Source organism: Crinia signifera, chromosome 2 (genome assembly GCF_055691185.1).
Source record: "Crinia signifera chromosome 2, ASM5569118v1, whole genome shotgun sequence".
In the NCBI taxonomy this organism is placed as follows: Eukaryota; Metazoa; Chordata; class Amphibia; order Anura; family Myobatrachidae; genus Crinia; species Crinia signifera.
In genome coordinates, this window is record NC_139218.1 from 94,096,232 (window position 1) to 94,106,390 (window position 10,159).

General features: G+C 39.2%; 2 pseudogenes; one reads left to right on the forward strand and one right to left on the reverse strand.

Annotated features, from left to right (window-relative positions):
• Window positions 1-6,070: 6,070 nt before the first annotated feature.
• On the reverse strand, window positions 6,071-6,191 carry LOC146060795 (5S ribosomal RNA; annotated as a pseudogene).
• Window positions 6,192-9,146: 2,955 nt separating this feature from the next.
• On the forward strand, window positions 9,147-9,266 carry LOC146061794 (5S ribosomal RNA; annotated as a pseudogene).
• Window positions 9,267-10,159: the final 893 nt, after the last annotated feature.

Below are 10,159 nucleotides of genomic sequence, written 5' to 3' on the forward strand. Positions count from 1 at the left end.
CTTTAAGGACATAGATATCTCTACAGGGGAAAGTAGTTTGATAGTGGTTAATGAGTTTCTGGAAGGGATAGAACTGCCCAGAATAAATAGTGAGACACCTGAAAGGCTAGAACAACCCATAGATGTGGAAGAGGTGAAGCAGGCGATTAAATCTGCGCCAGCTGGCAAAGCCCCAGGGGGAATGGATTGCCAGTAGAGCTATATAAAAAATACTGTGAATTCATAGCTCCCAAATTGACCGAAACATTAAATAGAAGCATACAGGAAGGAAAGCTCCCAGAATCTATGATTGAGGCCATAAATGTATTAATCCCAAAGGAAGGGAAAGAGTTGAGTGAACCTGAGTCGTATAGGCCCATATCATTAATGAACATGGACACCAAAATATTAGCAAGGGTGCTGGCCAATAGGGTGGAGGGGGCGGCGACAAGTGTTATCCATGGGGATCAAACGGGATTCCAGAAAAGGAAAAGTACGGCAATAAATATAAGGAGATTCCATGTAAATGTCCAGGTTGAGCAGCGTCTGGGTGACATGGCGGCCGTCCTGTCCCTGGATGCTGCCAAAGCCTATGACAGTATAGAATGGGAGTATTTATGGGAAGTGTTAAAAAGATTTGGGTTTGGAAGTAAGATCATTGGGTGGATAAAACTGTTGTATCGGTCACCTAGAGCAAGAGTACATGTGAATGGATTTGTTGCTGAACCCTTTGAATTAGCAAGAGGGACGAGACAGGGGTGCCCGATGTCACCGGCGCTCTTCAACCTGGCAATAGAGCCGCTCGCGTGTAGTCTCAGACAGTGTTCAGAACTGAAGGGCCTACGGGGAGGGGAAATAAACAAACAATTAGTATCACTATATGCCGATGACATATTGATATATATGGGGAACTATCAAGTAGAAGTGCCAATTATATTAAATAGATTAGAAGACTTTGGTAAACCATCAGGAGTAAGAAAAAACTGGTCCAAATAAAATATAATACCTGTGGAGGGAGGGGTCCCGGGAACGAAAGGAAGGGTGGATCCATTGAAATGGAGGGAAAATATGAAGTACCTGGGGGTGCACATATCAAACAATCCAAAAGAGTTTGTTAAACTAAATATAGATCCGTTAATCAAATGGTATCAAAGTAAAACAGCAACATGGGTAAAACTCCCCCTCACGGTAACAGGAAGAGTAAACCTAGTAAAGATGGTAGTCCTCCCTAAGTTCCTGTACATCCTGGTGCAATCCCCCATATACATCCCAAATAGAGTATTTAAAAGTATTGACAGTATCACGTCGTCCTTTATATGGGGTAAGAAGAGGGCGAGAATTAAAATAGCGACACTAACAAGAAACAAAAGCCAAGTAGGATTGGGGCTTCCCTCCTTTAAACTATACTATACGGCCGCCCAAATATGGCACCTGAGGGAATGGATAAAACAGGAGTGTGAAATAAATGTAAACGTTATGGTGGAACAGGAAAAAAAATGATACACCCCGAAACAGATCCTATTGGAGAATACGGGAAGGCATATTAAGACCCCAATTATTAAGCAAGCAAAGAAGTGCTGGGAGTATGCGAATAAGGTATTGGAACATCAGGGGGTGGACCCAGAAGTGCCAATTTGGGCAATAAAAGGGGGAAAGATAGATAATGGGATCAGAAATAGTGAGATCAAGAGGTGCTGGGAGAAATATGGTATAGTGAACATCGGACAGGTATATGAAGGAGGGAGTGTAAAAACATTTAAACAAATAGCAGGCGAATATCAGGTGGAGAAAATAATGTTCTTTCGATACCTACAACTTAGAGAGGGGTTGAATGCTACATATGGAAGTAGAGATGTTATAATAAAAGAATCCCCAATAAAACAACTACTGGCTAAGGATGGAGACGTGAGAGTGTCGATGATATACTGTATAAGATACTGTTAAATCAAATTGAAAATAATCAGGTAGAAAAGAATAGGATGGAATGGGGAGTGGACATTGGGGAATTAACAGAAGTGGAGTGGAATAAAGCATTATCATCCCCAAGTAGGGCCACCGCCTCTGTCAGGTATCAACAGATACAACTGTTCATACTACATAGGGTATACGTGACGCCGGTCAAACTTAAAAATATGACAAAAGTAAGAGCGATACATGTCCAAAATGTAAAGTAGAGAGGGGTACATTTGTACATATGATATGGCAATGTTGTAAGGTCCAGCAACTGTGTGAGAAAGTGGGCCAAGTGATAGTACAACTAGGTGTAGGGAACTTTGTCTTAAATAAGAAGTCTGGGTTACTGAATATTATGCCACAGAGGGGAGTAGATAAGCACGATCAAAAACTAGTAGAGAATTTATTAACACTAACAAAAACACTGATAGTTAAGAAATGGATGACGCAGGAGAGCCCCAAGTTTGCCCACTGGATAAATTTAGTAAACAGCACAATTAGGCACGAGAGATATATGTATATAAAATGCACAAACTTAAATAACTATCACCGAGTATGGGATGGATGGTTAGCATCAAAGTATTATAAGTGTGACAAAAGTACATAGGACAAAATTTTTGCACAGAGGTGTATAGAGGGTCACATGGACGGAAGGGAGGGAAGATGCAGGTAGGGAAAGTAGGCAGGGAGAGAAGGAGGTTAAAGAAGATCAGTTGGAAGGAGAAGTAAGAACGGCACAAGGATAGACACCACTTGGGGGATGGAGGGGGCTGGGGGGGGGGGAATAAGGAATAGAAGGTCATATAACATGAGGTGAAAAACACAATATATCATTAAAAAGTCATGTGTAGGTAGGTTTTAAGAGGGAATATATGCAAAATATTTGTATTTGTATATGTCTATAGTACCACTGTTGTACTTTTATATATGATATTTGTATGTATAAAATAAGAAAATATAAATAAATAAATACTCTATTAAAAAAAAAAAAACAGTTATAGTCAGCTTATCATACAATCTTTTTTTTTTGGAATCACGCTGGTATCTCTATATGATGCCTTTCCTTTAAAGCCTAATATAATATAATATAATTATTTTTTAATAATTGAGTCAGTGTTATAAAACACAATATTGTGATGCCTACCCTGTAGACCTAAGTTCATTCTGACAGATGTACCAATTCCTCTCTTCCAATGTATTTCGACCTGCACTTTTTCAAGCTGAATGAGTGTTATGCATAAGGAGATTTAAATACCCGTATCTTCAAGCACTGGCAACCTTTAAATTAAACTTTCTTTTTAAATGTTAAAGGCCTACATTCCCGAATATTACATTAGCATACAGTATGTGTTGATAATTAAAAGGTAAGTTTTATAAAAGTGCCCCCCAGAAATGGGAGTTATTTTTCTTTCTTTTATTCATACTCTTGACAGTCATCTGCTGCCATACCTAAGTTTTAAAGTCAGGGGCACTAACAGCAGGTAATGTGAGGGTGTGTGGCCAATGCAGGGAGGTGGTCAGCCCCCATATTTAGTAACTGTGTGGAATACAGCACAAACCTGCTCCTTAGGAGGTCTTTCACCTTTTTCAAGATCCTGCAACAAAGCAATCTCTAGTTAATTCTCCCTCCAATACATCTATATTAAGTTTTTGGTGTGTCCTTAAGGCAGTGGTAAGGAAATAAGTCATTTAAGCCAGAGCTAGTCTAGAAAAACACTAAGGGCAATATTCAATGACAAATGACACTATGTGCAGCAAATCCTGTTTAAAATTTGCAGGGTTCTGGAGGGCTGCAGCGTTTGCTTCCAGCCCTCCCTGTCACCCTATTCAAAACCGCAGGGGCTCGCTGCCCCTGATGGCGAATTTTAACCCCTGCGGCGGATGCCCCAGGGATCCGGGGATGGCGGCAGGCAGGGAGATGCAAATCCCAGAATTTGTGGGGGAGAAGGAGAGGGCTCCCGGGGACACAGGCTGCCCCCCCCCCCCGTGGAGAGCTGGCAGGGGACATGGGTAGCGAGACACTTCCCTGGTCCCGCTCATGCATATGTAATGAGTGGGACCAGTGTGAAGTGAATTTTTAATGAGCGGCTCCCGGCCTCTTGCTGGTGAATGTGTAAAAAAAAATAGTTTTTTTTTTAAATTAAATATATATATTCATGTGCTGCAAGTACATGAATAAAAGTAGCATACCCCTTCACAGAAAAAAATGTCAGATTTTTTGACACAAAAAAAACTATTTTAAAAGATCACTTTCCAGTTCACCTTAAAAAAATGTCAAATGCAAAACGGTGAATCATGTCTAAAATCATGCTGAAAGCAGTTCTCCATCCTAGCATTGAATACACTCTCGGCGAATCCCAGTGATAACCCCATTGAAATACACCTGCGAATTGCAGTGAGCATGAAACGGAGAACTGGCCGGCATTCACTGTTCGCTTTTGGCGAACAGTGAACATTGAATAGGGTGATTAGATTTTCAGTGATAAAGATTCACTGCAAGGAGTGAAAACAGCCCGATTCGCCAGAAAAAAAACTGTGAATTGGGAGCATTGAATACTGCCCTAAAAGGAATACCATTCTACCTGGATGATTGACTCCTGGAGTTTGTAGAGCATAAAACGTCCCATCTTTCTGTAGCTTCCATAATGGTTAATTTTCTATCAGAAGTCAATTCCAAAAGCTACTTACTGTACATGAAAAATTGTACATTACATAAGAAGTTTTATTCAGTTGGTACTACTGTACTGCTTGGAGATTACTGGATCATGAATTGTATATAGCTAAAAAAACAATTAAAGATTATTTTCTTCATCTGGCACTAAATTCCTGCTTATATTAATGATCAGTTTACCAATTATTAATTATATATATATATATATATATATATATATATTAATAATTACTGTACGGATGAGACTGCAGTATAAATATAAAATCGTATTTATTTTGGTGATAAAATTTATAAGGACATAAGTAAAAAGGACATAAAATTACAAAAATACTACAAAAATACTACAAGGAGAATAGGACAAAAAGTTGTAAAAAATATATATGTATATAAAGATAAAAATAGGAGGACTTTCTATCTAAAAATAATGCATATACAAATATAAATATTTAGTAAAAAGTGCTTAACTCAAGATGGTAGGAGGTTAGGTTGCCCAACGCGTTTCGTCGATGTGACTTCATCAAGGGGTAAGGAGCAACTGAAGCCAGGCCGGTATTTATACCTGTATGCCTGCCCTGGAGCTCAATGACATCACTTCCTGTGACTAATTGATCATAGGGAGTTAAACTGGTTCAATCCAACTAAATGGATGTATATTGCACTCTAATTATATAGTACTAGGTGATATTCACACAATCGCCATCACATCATATTTATAAATACTTTAAAAAGTTCAAATGTAGACATAATTAGGAGCGCGCGGCACTTCCGCCACGTTTCCGGCGTCCATATATTGTTATTTCACATGTCCGCCTGTTTGTAATGTTCAGCAATGACCTTCTCCGTCATTGCGCATGCGCCGGACGGAGACGATCCCGGCGAGGCTTCATACAGGATTCTGTCTTTGTTCCTGTATGCCGGGAGCCATTTTCTTAGTGACATTAAGCCCGATATCAGGTCGGTTTCTCATGGCAGCCATCTTATTGTAGTTTTCACAGTGTATTTGACATATGGAGAAGCAAAAGAGACACAGTAACTAAAACATATTAAAAAAATTGCGTATGATTGGGAGTTGTAATAGGACTAGCTGTTTGTAGGGGGACTCGCTACTCATTGTTACATATAACACATTAGACGTGATGTGTCCTTAATATTAAGATGATTATTTAAAGAAAGTGCTGCGTGTCTATAAGGTTATAATGTGCTGGTGTCAGAAAAGTTGACAAAAAAGCTGGTTAGCAATAGGACAGTGTGTTCGTTTCGCTCACTACATTATTAGTGGAAAGTGACAGATATGAGTGTATATAGAATATACGCATATAAATATATAATTAATTCATTATAGTGTACTAGATCTTCAAGGGTGCTGAAAGATTATAAGTGCTATAGTGTTAAAGTGCTAAGTGCATTCCATAAGGGGTGTGGGTTGGGTCATGTCTCTGACCCAAGTGTTCCATCATTAGTCTTTTGCTACTACAGCACCGGGTTTTCCCACGGGGTCTCCCTTCTTGGTACTAACCCGGCCCAACACTGCTTAGCTTCCAAGGATCGGACGAGATTGGGCGTAACAAAGTGTGGTTTGACTGTAGATAAGAACGATGACACTTTTGAGAGATTTATTCGTGACCTTTTATTATTATCAGGCACCCATAAGGTACAGGTTACGTGAATACATAGAGTGAAATAGGTGATACTACAGAGGGAAAAACCTTATAAAAAAGGTGCGATTTCATAACTGTCATTGAAACCCAGGGGATGCAGAGTGTTCAATTCAAAGATCCAGTACATTTCCCTCTGGGAAATTTTGACCCATTCTATGGCCTTGAAGGTTAGTCCCTCAGGATTGGCATTGTGATGACTCTCGAAAGGCTTGTAGATGGCATGGCTATCTATCTTGTTCTTGATGTTTCTGCTGTGTTCTTGAATTCTCAATTTTAATGGTCTTTTCGTTTTCCCCACATACTTCATGTGACATGGGCATTCAAGAAGGTAGATCACGGATGTTGTGTTGCAGTTCATGAAGTCTTTAATGATGTAGTCCTTGGTGTCATTATAGTTGGTGAACCGCTTTCTGTTTGGATGAACAAACCTGCATATATTGCACCTTCCACATTTATAGGAGCCGGTGCATTCCGGAACTTGTCTGTAGGCTTTTGGATGTTATCAGGCGCTTGGAGCCAGGATGTCTTTTAGGTTTTTGGATTTCCTAAAGATTACCTCAGGGTTGGGTGGTAGGATTTCTTTCAGAGTCGGATCCATAAGTAATATGTTCCAGTGTCTTTTAAGGCTCTGTTTTATCTTTGTCTCATGTTGATTGTATGTGGTGATGAAGGCCACTGTGTGTCTTTTTTCTTTTTTTTTGTATTGTATTCCAGCAGATCCTCTCTTTAGATACTGTTAACTCCTGTTAGTGCATTATGGAGGACTTGGGTGGGGTATTCTTTCTCCTCAAATCTTTTTCTGTATAGTTCGAGTTGAACGTTACATTCTTCATCTTTGTTACAGTTTCTTTTTATACGATTTAACTGGGAGTAAGGGATGTTTTTTTTCCATTTGTGTAAGTGGTTACTCTTAAAGTGTAGATAGCTATTTGTGTCCACTTTTTTGATGAAGTTTTGTGTGTGTACTTCGGTACCTTCCCCCAGCAATATCAAGTCCAGGAAATTGATTTTTGCTTTGTTAATGCTGGATGTAAATTTCAGATTCATTTGGTTATTTCCGATGTAATTTAAAAACTCAGAAAACTGGTCTTCATCTCCTTCCCATATGATTAAAATATTGTCAATGTATCTTTTATAAAATATGAAGTTGTCTTTAAAAGCATGGTCCGTGTAGATAAAACGTTTTTCCTAACTCCCCATAAAAAGATTCGCAAAACTGGGTGCAAAAATAGTGCCCATTGCTGTACCACATCTTTGAAGATAAAACTGATCCAAAAATTTAAAATAGTTGTGACTCAGGATGAATTTCATAACATCACATATAAAATTCTTGTGCTGAGGGGTTACTGTGTCATCCTCCTCCAGGAATTCTCTGCACGCTTCAATTCCCACTTTGTGTTCGATACATGTTTACAGCGACTGGACGTCTATTGTGGCCCAATTAAAAGAATCCTTCCATGTAAAATTTCTAAAAAGATTTAAAACTGTGGTGGTGTCCTTTAGGTAGGCCGGCAGGTTTGTCACATATTTGCGTAAAAAGATATCAACATACTCTGATAAGTTAGAGGTCAGGGAGTCAATCCCTGCCACTATGGGGCGTCCCAGTGGGTTCACTAAAGACTTATGAATCTTGGGCAAAAAGTAAAAAATAGGGGTGATGGGATTGGACCTCATGAGATTCTGATACTCATCTTTTGTTAGGACTTTTTCACGCAATCCTTGTAGTAATAGTAGTCTCAATTCTTCTATGAATACGTCCTTTGGGTCTTGGTTAAGAGCTGTGTAGGATGCCTTATCGCCCAATAGCCTGTTGGCTTCGCATATATATGCCTCACGGTCCATAATGACCAATCACCCCCTTTATCAGCTTGTTTCAAGATGATCTCAGGGTTATCTAAGTTTTTTGAGAGCCTCTCTTTCTGCATTTGACAGATTTTTTTGTATGATTGGTTAACTTTCTTTGTCACATAGGTCCTTTTTCACTAGATCATAAAAGATCCCAATGTTGTAACCTTTTGATTCTATGGGATAATATTTTGATGTTGGTTTTAATCCCGATTTGGATGTGTTTTCATAATTTTGAATGCTTGTGTTCTCTTTCCTTGCAAAGTGTCTTTTTAATGTTAATTTCCTTACGAATTTGTTCAAGTCTATGTACGTCTCAAATTTATTCATCCCTCCAGTTGGAGCAAAGGATAAGCCTCTATTTAGAAGGGTGGTCTCTGCATCGGTTAGTGTGTGTTTTGAAAGGTTGAATATGCCTTTCGGTTGAATCTTCATTGGATCGTTCTTTTCTTGGGTTCTCTCCCTCCTGCCGCCCCTTTTTCCTCTTTTTCTGTAAATCTTCTTTTCAGGGGGGATTCTATTTTCACGTCTTCCTTCACACTTCCTCTTGCAGTCTCCCGTATTCTGGTGGCTGTGTCTGTGGATAAAAAATCGTCTTCGGTTGATTTGAGCCTCTGTAATGGTGTGTAGCGATTGGATGCCCTCCAGTGTGGTGTATTAGGAGAGTCATACACTCTGATCTTATTTCTAGTAGTTTGGTTGGATTGTCTTTGATACTTATTTTGTTGATATGGTGCATTGGAAAATCTACTCCAGTTTTTCACTTTGCCTTGATCGTAGTCATGTTTGTCTCTCTGGAATTTCTTTTCCTTAGTTTTGAAAAACTTTTTGAAAGGGAAATGTACTGGATCTACGAATTGAACACTCTGCATCCCCTGGGTTTCAATGACAGGTATGAAATCGCACCTTTTTTTATAAGGTTTTTCCCTCTGTAGTATCACCGATTTCACTCTATGTATTCACGTAACCTGTACCTTATGGGTGCCTGATAATAATAATAAAAGGTCACGAATAAATCTCTCAAAGGTGTCATCGTTCTTATCTACAGTCAAACCACACTTTGTTACGCCCAATCTCATCCGATCTTGGAAGCTAAGCAGTGTTGGGCCGGGTTAGTACCAAGAAGGGAGACCCCTTGGGAAAACCCGGTGCTGTAGTAGCAAAAGACTAATGATGGAACACTTGGGTCAGAGACATGACCCAACCCACACCCCTTATGGAATGCACTTAGCACTTTAACACTATAGCACTTATAATCTTTCAGCACCCTTGAAGATCTAGTACACTATAATGAATTAATTATATATTTATATGCGTATATTCTATATACACTCATATCTGTCACTTTCCACTAATAATGTAGTGTGCGAAATGTACACACTGTCCTATTGCTAACCAGCTTTTTTGTCAACTTTTCTGACACCAGCACATTATAACCTTATAGACACACAGCACTTTCTTTAAATAATCATCTTAATATTAAGGACACATCACGTCTAATGTGTTATATGTAACAATGAGTAGCGAGTCCCCCTACAAACAGCTAGTCCTATTACAACTCCCAATCATACGCAATTTTTTTAATATGTTTTAGTTACTGTGTCTCTTTTGCTTCTCCATATTTTAAATACACTGCGAAAACTACAATAAGATCTCTGCCATGAGAAACAGACCTGATATCGGGCTTAATGTCACTAAGAAAATGGCTCCCGGCATACAGGAACAAAGACAGAATCCTGTATGAAGCCTCGCCGGGATCGTCTCCGTCCGGCGCATGCGCAATGACGGAGAAGGTCATTGCTGAACATTACAAACAGGCGGACATGCGCAATAACATTATATGGACGCCGGAAACATGGCGGAAGTGCCGCGCGCTCCTAATTATGTCTACATTTGAACTTTTTAAAGTATTTATAATTATGGTGTGATGGCGATTGTGTGAATATCACCTAGTACTATATAATTAGAGTGCAATATACATCCATTTAGTTGGATTGAACCAGTTTAACTCCCTATGATCAATTAGTCACAGGAAGTGATGTCATTGAGCTCC